General features: G+C 39.3%; 1 non-coding gene across 1 annotated transcript; it reads right to left on the minus strand.

The window, feature by feature from the left end:
- Positions 1 to 8,634: 8,634 nt before the first annotated feature.
- On the minus strand, positions 8,635 to 8,821 carry LOC123574321 (U2 spliceosomal RNA). The gene has a single exon (XR_006699199.2). It is a non-coding gene; the product is annotated as a U2 spliceosomal RNA (small nuclear RNA).
- Between the last annotated feature and the right edge of the window lie 1,786 nt (positions 8,822 to 10,607).

Genomic DNA, 10,607 nt, shown 5'->3' on the forward strand with positions numbered 1-10,607 from the left:
CAGAATATAGGCTGAACAAAAATCAACAGAGCCTAAAGTTCCAATGGACCCATAACAAAAGATCTAACTCCATGTCATTGGAGTCCTAGAAGGAGAGGATAAATCATGAGAATAAAAAAGCACTCAAAAAATAATGGCTGCAAAATATCCCAATTTGGCAAGAAGTATAAACCTACAAAGTCAAGAAGCTGCAAGATTCAAAATAGGATAAACCTAAATGAAAGCCCACCAAGACACATCATAATCAAACTTCTAAAAATCAAAGACAAAGAAAAACTGTTCAGAGAGACTCCATGGTTGCCACACAGTTAGATAACATTTATAAATAGGAAAAAAAAATTGATATACAGAAAACAGAAGTGAAGTACAGAAACAGCTGGATTGGTTAAAGGTGGGCATTTACCTTATTTGAAACTGGTTTGAACAGCTGACTGCCTTTAATTGGCTGAAGTTAAGCTGCTGTGATCGGTTGAGCCTCAGCTATTTGTTAAAGTGGTTTACAGTCTGTTTATACATCAAGTTGGGTTACAGTTTATTATGCACTAGAAGGCTTTAGGCAGTACTTAAAACATAAGGAGACAGCTATAGGCCAAACTTAATTTAACAATATGTTTCTCAATATACATAAAGGAAGTATTTAAGACAATTATATTATAAATGGGAGTGGGGAAAGGAGACTTAAGTGGGGTTAAGTGTTCTATACTTCACTTGAGCTGGTAAATCTTAACATCAATAGACTGTGATAATTTATGTAGCTATAATATAATAACTTGAACAACCTTTAAAAATGACTATAGAGAAATAGGCTCAAAAATCCCAGATAAATAAATATGAACTTTCAAAAAATGTTCTTGTAACCTACAGGAAATTGGGGAAAGAAAAGAAAAATTAAAAATATAAGAAAAAGAATATACATAAATCAAAATGGCAGACTTGGGTCCTAATATACGGACAGTTTTTAAAATGATTATGGATGGGGTGGATGCTGTCATACATTTCTCAGAATACTGCTATTTTGTGCTGTAAGCCTTCACTTTTAAAAATGAAGGGCTGCATTCCAGATATACCCAGAATGTTTCAAGTTACATTTTCCCCCATGATTTTCCATTCCTTTGACTCATCACATGCTTAAAAATATTCAAAGCCACAGACCTCAGAAACTACAGCAATAATCAGCCAAGTAGCATTTACAATTAAACTAACGCTATGACATTATATTCAGCAACTTCTCCAAACCAAGGCTTTCCAAACATTTCTGAATTACATTAAGTTTTTTTTCCTATCCTACCTCTTTCTTTTAACCAACTGCGAAGACAATGTTATAATATTACCAAGAGGAGGTTCTCCAGCTTACTGTATGATAATGATAAACATTGTGGTTAGAAATGGAATAAAAGAACTTGAAATAAGTCTATTTGTGGTTTAAAAGCATCTCTCTTTTCTCCTTATGTCAACCTTGAGGTTTATAAGCTAATTCTTGGAGACTTGGCTTCCTTTTACATAGAAGATAATTATATCTATTTTGAGGATTAAACAAATTTAATAAATGTGAATGTGTTTGGCATAGGTCAAGGTAGACAGTAGGTACTTAATATTAGTTTTCCTCCTTCCATCTCAGATTTCTATTAGGCAAGTAAATCTGGAAATCTTTAGAATAAAGTTCTGCTGTACATTTTCATGTTTTCTTTTTAATTTTTGGTGAACCTGAGTACAATCCTGATATATAGATCACTTAGAGAATAAAGTAGTACAGTTTTTAATCCTGCTGATACTATCACTCATCTGTAGGGTGACCATTTAATCTATTATCCAATTTGCAACACCTTTGAGAATGAAAGCAGAAACTATCACTATATTACTCCAGGACATTATGACTGCCATGGAAAAATCAGGATGCAAAGTCACAGACAGGAAATCAGCTGTCATCCAAAAGCCGAATCACAAAGGCATCAGAGCAGCCAAAATAAAGATTCCCAAATTCACTTGAGGTTATACATTATATTCATGGGAAAACTCCAGTAACTCTCAGAAGAGCCAATTTACTCTTATTTACACCAAATTTATCAATAATGCTTTTCTAGTTTTTAATTCACAAGGATATTGACTATAACAAGACACTATAACCATGAATAGAAGACAGAGGATCCCCAAAAGTATAGCATTTTAGGAGCTGTAGCAAACAGCTACAGAGCTCAATAGCAGGAAATAGCTGTGTCATAGAACAGTACCAACTATCATGTTCATGAGGTTGATCCCAGATCATTAGAGAAAGTTTGATTCATGTTCAGGTATCATTTAAAGCCCTCATGAAGAGTGAACGCCATTTCCATCCAAACTGTTTTTTAAAATTTTGTTTTGTTTTCAAAGGATAAATGTTTCAGTATTTGAAACTCAGCCAGTCAGAAAACGTAATGGTGGCCTTAGCTTGAACCCAGGCTAGGCCTGGCCTAGGATTCACAGCTATGTAATCACAACAAGAAAGCCCATGGAGAGGGACTTCAGGGCTCCTTGAGAAGGATGTCCTCTAAAGAAAAGGAAAGACTTACAAGAGAAGATAAGATATGGTCTAGCTCGGTGTCCCCACCCAAATCTCATATTGAATTGTAATCCGAATTGTAATCCTCATATGTTGGGGAAGATACCTCGTGTGAGGTGATTAGATCATGGGGCAGTTCCCCCCTGCTGTTCTCGTGACAGTTAGTGAGTTCCCAGGTATCTGATGGTTTTATAAGGGGCTTTTCCCACTTTGCTCAGCACTTCTCTCTTCTGCCACAATGTGAAGGATGTGTTTGCTTCCCCTTCCATCATGATTGTAAGTTTCCTGAGGCCTCCCAGCCATGCGGAACTTTGAGTCAATTAAACCTCTGTTCTTTATAAATTACCCATGCTTGGTCAGTTCTTTCAGCAGTGTGAGAACAGACTAATATAAGGTGATAGGAGAATAGACACTGAATGAGAGAAGGGCATTTCTGAGAAATTATGGTTCTTACTTCTCCCTGGTCCATTTCCTCCCTCTCCTCCTGTACTCTTCTACACCACCTCCATCTGCAATCTGTGCAAGAGGCTTGGAGAGGGTAGCCCCCAAAATATGTACACTTGATAATAGCTGAAAATACTGTGTGTGACCCACACATGAGACAGCCCAGGGACTTGGAAAGGTCTCAAAATCCCACAATAGAGAAGACAGATGATAGCCAGTAAATCCATGTACTACTTTCATGGTGGCCCCAGGCTGATGGGGCCTGAGACCCCAGATCTGAGACTTATTTGAAGATCTGGATAGCTAAGATTTTTGCTGTGCATTGTTGAGCAGATCCTACTTCCCTTATTATCTACATGGATAACCCTTGAAGATTTTACACACAATTTTTTTCTGATTATAAAAAGAATATATCTATAATTACCAATGTAAAGGTAATATCCAAGTATTAATTGTGAAGAAAAGAGGAAACATATAAATATATGTTATATATTATATAAATATATATTAATATGCATACATTTATATCTATACATAGACACATACATACATAGATTTATAGCTACATAGATATACAGAATATATGTTCCCTTCAGGAATGTGGGAGAATGTAGGAGAATAAAAGTAGATCAAATAGCTGAAAGAAAGAAAAATCTGAGAAACTTGTTAGTGTTTTGAATATATAACTGTAAATTTTTTTGTACAGGCACTTGTGTGACTGTGTGTATGTATTTGAAATTTTTGTATCCTGCTATGGGGGAAGTTATTTGGTGAAAGACATCTTTGGAGACCAAAAAATTTAAAAATTAGCTGCGGTGGTGAAGCATGCCTGTGCTCCCAGTTACTCTGGAGGCTAAGGTGGTAGTATTGTTTGAGCCCAGGAAGTCAAGCGAGCCGTGATCACACTGCTGCACTCCAGCCTGGGTAACAGAGCAAGGAAAAAAAAAAATAAAAGAAACAGATGTAACATCTAAATATTACCTTCATTATTGATAAAACTGATACTGGAGAAGGAAGCTTATATCTGTGGACAAGCAAGCTGCCTGATACTGGAACCAGAATTACAGATTCCACTCCCAGCAATGCTTGTCAAGGCCACTGTCTCCATGTAGAAGAGGAAGACACATATCCTTTCTAGGGCAGCTCACTGTCAGAAGGAAAGAAAAGTGAAGAGTTTACACTTTGTATGCCCATTTTTCTCCTCCAAACTCATGGGTTTATAAGTAAAGGGGTGGAGACAGTGTTATGTAATCAATGTCCTTCATATGGAAAGAAATGTCAGGAGAGTTTCCTAAACATGTTGTCTAGTCGTGTTTTTTATTAACCATTAACCCTGGTGTGCAGCCTCCGTTGGGGAAAAATATCAGCAGGCTGTCAGTATAGGTCCATGCTCCTACCTCATGGGTGCTTCTGCAATACCAACGACTTCCCCTTTGAATGTCATCCTGGAACCACCAGAGAGCAGTTTTGATTTTGCCCCCAGTAAAGTCTTAAATGCATCGGAACAGTACAGTAGGTAAATTAAGTCCAAAGCCACTTTGTACCCAGTTCCAAAAGTTGACTGCCTATTCTGTTTCTCATCACAAATCCTGAGCAGCCTCATGCACCAGCATAGTCTATTAAAGGTTCAACACTAAGATAATCCAACAAAAAATGGTCAGCAAGCATAGAAATATGGATATAAACTCTCTTCCATTCAGAATTCACAAGAGTTGTTTGAGGCCAGGAGTCTGAGACCAGACTGGGAAATACAAGAAGATCCCATCTCTACAAACAATTTTTAAAAAAGTACCAGGTATGGGCAGCCGCTGCCATGCCACAATCGCTCTCCAACACCTCTCGCTCGCCGAGCTCCAGCCTAAGGAGAAGGGGTGTAAGTAAGGAGATCTCTATACCACGGCTCTTACAAAGCAGACTGCCCACAAATTGATGGGTGGTGAAGCACCCAGAAAGTGACTGGCTACAAAAGCCACCCGCAAGAGTGCACCGTCTCCTGGAGGGGCGAAGAAGCCTCATCGTTACAGGCCTGGTTCTGTGGAACTCTGGTAAATTAGACATTATCAGAAGTCCACTGAACTTCTGATTAGCAAACTTCTTTTCCAGCATCTGGTGGAGAAATTGCTCAGGACTTTAATACAGATCTGGGCTCCAGAGTGCAGCTATTGGTGCTTTGCAGGAGGCAAGTGAGGTCTATCTGGTTGGCCTTTTTGAAGACACCAACCTGTGTGCTATCTATGCCAAATGTGTAACAATTATGCCAAAAGACATCCAGGTAGCACGTTGCGTAAGTGGAGAATGTGCTCAAGAATCCACTATGATGGGAAACAGTTCATTCTCAAAAACAAACAAACAAACAAACAAAAAAACTCTTCTTCCTGTTATTGGTAGTTCTTGTGAATATTTAATATAAATGCGGGGACATAAAGCATTAATACAAGTCAAAATGTTTCAGTGAATACGTTTCAGCGGTTCAACTTTGTAATAATTATAAATAAACCTGTTAATATTTTTTCTGGAAAAAAATTACCAGGTGTGGTGGTACATGCCTGTAGGACTGCTTGAGCCCAGAAGTTTGAAATCACAGTGAGCAATGATCACACCACTGGACCCCAACCTGGCAACAGAGCAATAATCTGTTTCAAGAGAAATAAAGAGTTCACAAGAACAACTAAGCCTGCTTACAAGTTGACTCTAAAAACATGATTGTCCAGTGGAATTAAAAGTCCAGAATCCCTTGGCAAGTTTCCCTTGCCATTCAGTGTGAATGTCCAAAGACATACCAATTCAAAATTTACCCCCTCAATCTCTTATCTTGTTCAGTTTTCAGAGAGAGATTCTCTATCTTGGATACTGTGATTCTTTCAGCAGCCATAGCTTAAGCTGTTCCATACCAGAATTAGTGTGGTTCTTAAGACGTAGTATTACTTCATGCTAAATCTTTCATGAGTCACCCTTGGAAAAAGTTCAGAGTTAATTAGTAGTACTATAAGAGTATAATAGCACTGGTCCCACATTTACCAAATTTAGAAAATTACTCCATCCCCAGTCCTCAGGGCAGTCATCCCAGAACAAAATTATATTCTCCCAACTCAGTACTTAGTCTAAACCAAAGACAGTCGGCAAAGACCGCAGCAGAGATTCAGCAGCATTGAGAGGAAGAAGATACCTTCTTGGTTTGAGCTGCACCAGTATGCCAGAGTTTATGCCACTTGTCCATAGGCCATGATCTGGGAGCTTAACAATAACTGGGAAATAGCTCTTGGCAAGAGTTTATTTTTGGAACCATGAATTTTCCAGATGGGGAGAGAAATATTCCTATGCATACTGTCGCCTCTCAGAAAAGAGCATTTAAGATACTGCTGCTTTGAGCAAAGTCCAGAGAACTGACCTAAGGGCATTCCCAGTCTTATTTGAGGTGCCTTTCTTTCCCATCTAGTATATTCAAAACTTCCTAAGTTGTTCTTTGTCCTTTGAATCCTGTGTTTCTAGTGTTCAAAGATATTTTTAAAAGAAGCAAAATCATGAGTCTCATATAGATAGAAAATGAGCACATGTTCAAGGTATTATTTAACTCATGAATTACGTGGAGAAACCAGGCAACTGGTTCAAAGGAGAAGTCATAGAAGTACAAATTTTTATGGACTAAGAAATGTTGATATGAATGCTCATTTGGATGCAAAACAGGCTTCTGCATGGGCATGGGGTGGTGAGAGGATGAGGGAGTATTGTTCCTCCACCAGAAAAAATTTCACTTCAGAAACATTTCAAAATACAAAGAAAGTAATTATTTTGATTGGTATCAGTTATTTTCCTACTTAGAGTTAGAAAATAGCTCCCACAGAATAGAAATTAGATAACCATGAAGGGTGTATTGTGCTAGTCTAGATGTGACATAAGTTTCATAGTTTTCCATTGGAGCACATGTCTTCCTTCACTAGCACCCCAATATTGAAATGAACGTAGGCACCGCCAAGTTACAAGTATTCATATTCTTTTCTGATCTGGATTTTTCTGTCTTTGCTCATAGAGGCTGTTTCTACTACCTCTTACTGCCAGGTCAATAGTCCTAAGAACTCTGCATTCTAATCTGGGACATCTTGAGATCACACAATGAGGAGTGATCCTTGAATCTGTGTACAAATCCTGTGAATGTAAGGTTAGTTCCTTCAGAGCTCACTCTTTGGTCCTGGATGCAGAATGAAATTGGAGCAGCTCATCTAGTGCTCCTTCCCAGGGTCTGGCACTCTTAACTGAAACTCCTGCAACACACACACACACACACACACACACACACACACACACACACCCCCTTCAGCTGCATAGCATTTTAAAAGTAGCAAAAGTGTGGTGCTTTAAAAGTATGTCCAACGACTTTCCCCCACCCGCTTAAAAATGGACTACTGCCTTAGATTTTTCAGTATTAAGCCCTTTGAGGCCCACTAGAATCTGTCCAGAAGCCCGAGAGGCCAGAGCATGTATGCCTGTGTAATCCAAGGACAAGCAGCAGCCAGCTCAGCAAAGCCCCTACTGGGGGACAGTAGCTTTGAGGACAAGAAGGCCAGTATCTGCTTGCTCGCCAGCCCCCTCATGGCCATCTTCTGAAGGCAACTGTGGACCCCATGCATTTGTCGGATCTGCCTTCATAAAGATAGCTATTGACTTGTGGATAAGGCTTTCATAAACAGCAGTAATCAGCAAGTTCAAAATACCACATAGCCCAAGGGATAGAGCCTCTGACCTAGGCTGCAACAGTGCAAAGCTAACTGCACAGCTGTTCAGACTGACTGCATCAAACCAAAAAGTCACCAAGACAATAAAAAGGGCTGTCCATTAAGCATGTCACACCATCAGCTGTGATATATCTCAATTAGAAAGCAGTTAAAAATGAAAGAGAAAAATGTGAGTCTTAGAATCAATTAAGTATAGCAGTAATAGTAACAATAGCCAAAATGTGAATATAGTTACTATGTGCCAGGCACTGTTTAAACCTTTACTTGCATTGCCTAATTTAATTCTCACAACAGCTTTATGAAAGCAGGCATTATTAATAGAATCCTCATCTGACAGAAAAAAAATGGGAGTGAGATTAGAAATTAGTCCAGGGCCACCTAGGTATTAGATAGTGGAGCCAGTCAGTCTGAGTATGAACGTCTACACTTACATTCTTGTAGCTCATTTGGAAAGTATAGAAATATAGAGAGAAGCAGGAGGAAAAGCCATTTGTCATCTTATCACTGAAAGACAACATCAAAACTTTGACACTGTTCCTCCCAGTAAAAAAAAAAAAAAAAATTCTTTATTATTTTTATTTTTTATTTATTTATTTTTTTTGAGATGGAGTTTCCCTCTTGTTGCCCCAGCTGAAGTGCAATGGTGCGATCTCAGCTCACTGCAACCTCTGCCTCCTGGGTTCAAGTAATCCTCCTGGCTCTGCCTCCTGAGTAACTGGGACTACAAACACACTGCACCACACTCAGCTAATATTTTGTATAATTTTTGTAGAGACAGGGTTTCACCATGTTGCCCAGGCTGGTCTGAAACTCCTGAACTCAAGCGATCCTCTCACGTTGGCTTTCCAAAGTGTTGGGATTACAGGCATCAACCACCACACCCAGCCTTGATCTATTTTTTGTTGCAACCATTCTATACCCCGAAAGGGATTCACCATTCCTGGAGGTACTACAATACCAGGTTAACAGGTGGAGTGGGGCAAGTTCCTAGTCCATCTCCTAACTCCAAAAATCCATTCAATATATTATCCTCCCATAGAGGATGTATCAGATATTAAACTGATATAAATAGATACTACACTTGCTCTTACCCAGAAGGCCGAGAAGTGGTAAAAATAAATTTTCTATGAGACTTTTAATAATCAATGTTTCTGAAGTGATTGTTTTTATAGGAACCAAATAGAACTATTAATAATTATCACCCCATCCAACACTCCAGAACAGCCCTACAATGGGTCCTTTGAACTCCAAGATTGTTGGGAATCCCAGTCAGTTCTTTCCGTGTTTGTCTCTTTATGGGGTTAATCCAAGCCATCCCATGGTTTGCAACATTTCCACATGCTGCTAAAGAAGGCCATGCAGTAGTAGTGTGTTTCTTGTGTGCCTGTCTTAGACTCTGAGCACTGTAACATGATCCCACTGAATTCTTGCAGTAAATGATCCCAGACCCCTTGAGACACCATATGGCAAGCAACCAGATATCACAAAAGTATGACTTGTATTTCTAGGCAAGCAGCAGTCTCAGAGGACTAAGCTTTTCTTAGGCCTTGAAACTCTTGCAGCTGCCAGTAGCTGGATGAAATGCATAACTCCAGGTGGAAGAATGGTCATCAGCCCACCCCAGAGAGAGCCTGACACTTGAGAATACAAATAGGGCTCAAAGCATGTGCAAAACAAAGTTGAAGGCCTTGTCTGTACTTATGACACCAGCTATTCACACACTCAGCAAACACAGACAAATGGAATGCAGATAACTACATACTGCATGAACAAATTAAAAGAAATACGCTGTGATTTTTTTTTTCCCCTTTAAATCCATACAGAAAGAAATAGGTGTGCAGGGCATGGTGGCTCATGCCTATAATCCCAGCACTTTGGGAAGCCAAGGTGGGCAGCTCACATGAAGTCAGGAGTTCAAGGCCAGACTGAAAAATTAACTGAGTGTAGTGGTGCACTGCTGTTGTCCCAGCTAATCAAGAGGCTGAGGCAGCTGGATCGCTTGAACCTGGGAGGCTGAGGTTGCAGTGAGCCAAGATCACGCCACTGCACTCTAGCCTGGGCAATAGACTGAGAGTCCATCTCAAAAAAATTAAAAATAAAAAAAGGAAGGAAGAAGAAAGAAATAGGTGTGGTGCCTCACACTGTCAGGGCCTCCAAAGACCTCAAATATAATTGGGAATATATAATACAGAAATAAACTTGTAGCTGATACAGATTTTCTCAAATTGGGTGGGGCAGACTTGGCTGCATTCTCAGTGACTTGGGAGTTTTGTGAGGAATTTTAAGTGTTAATTTTTCATTTTAAAGATAGTACAAAAATAACTTCACCTGTTTTAAAGATTATTTGCAGTGACAATTCGTATTTGGAAAACTTTGCTTGTAGAATAAGACTTTTGTTCCATAAAGTAGTATTTTTCCCACTCAAGTAAGTAGACATAGTTCTGAGACTTCATGAAATTTTCTTCCGTTTACAAGGTTAATATAGCTCCCAGATTTAAGAAACACTGGTTTAGGACATTTTTAAAAATTGAAAACTGTAAGACGTAATTATAATCTGGTACTAGTCCCCCTTTATTTCAGTTTCTCAACTACAAAACTTTCTCCCATGCTCTCCCTTAAATGAGATGTAAAGTCAGGTGAGATTAATGTGTACTACAGCTCCATAAGAAGAAAGATGTGGGCTAAATGGAGGGCATTAATTATTTGAAGCATAAACATAGTTACTGAGGAGAAGTGCAAATCACTACGGATCAGAAAAAAAGTGGTTCTTACCAAGCAGCCTTGTGACAGTGAGACTATGAAACACAGGCTCACAGCCAGGTGGTTGGCTCCTCCTCAGTGGCAGAACTTCCCCAACTGTGACCAGCACAGGAAGGCTAGGCAGAAGCCACGTGGGG

Source organism: Macaca fascicularis, chromosome 6, assembly GCF_037993035.2.
Source record: "Macaca fascicularis isolate 582-1 chromosome 6, T2T-MFA8v1.1".
Lineage (NCBI taxonomy): Eukaryota > Metazoa > Chordata > Mammalia > Primates > Cercopithecidae > Macaca > Macaca fascicularis.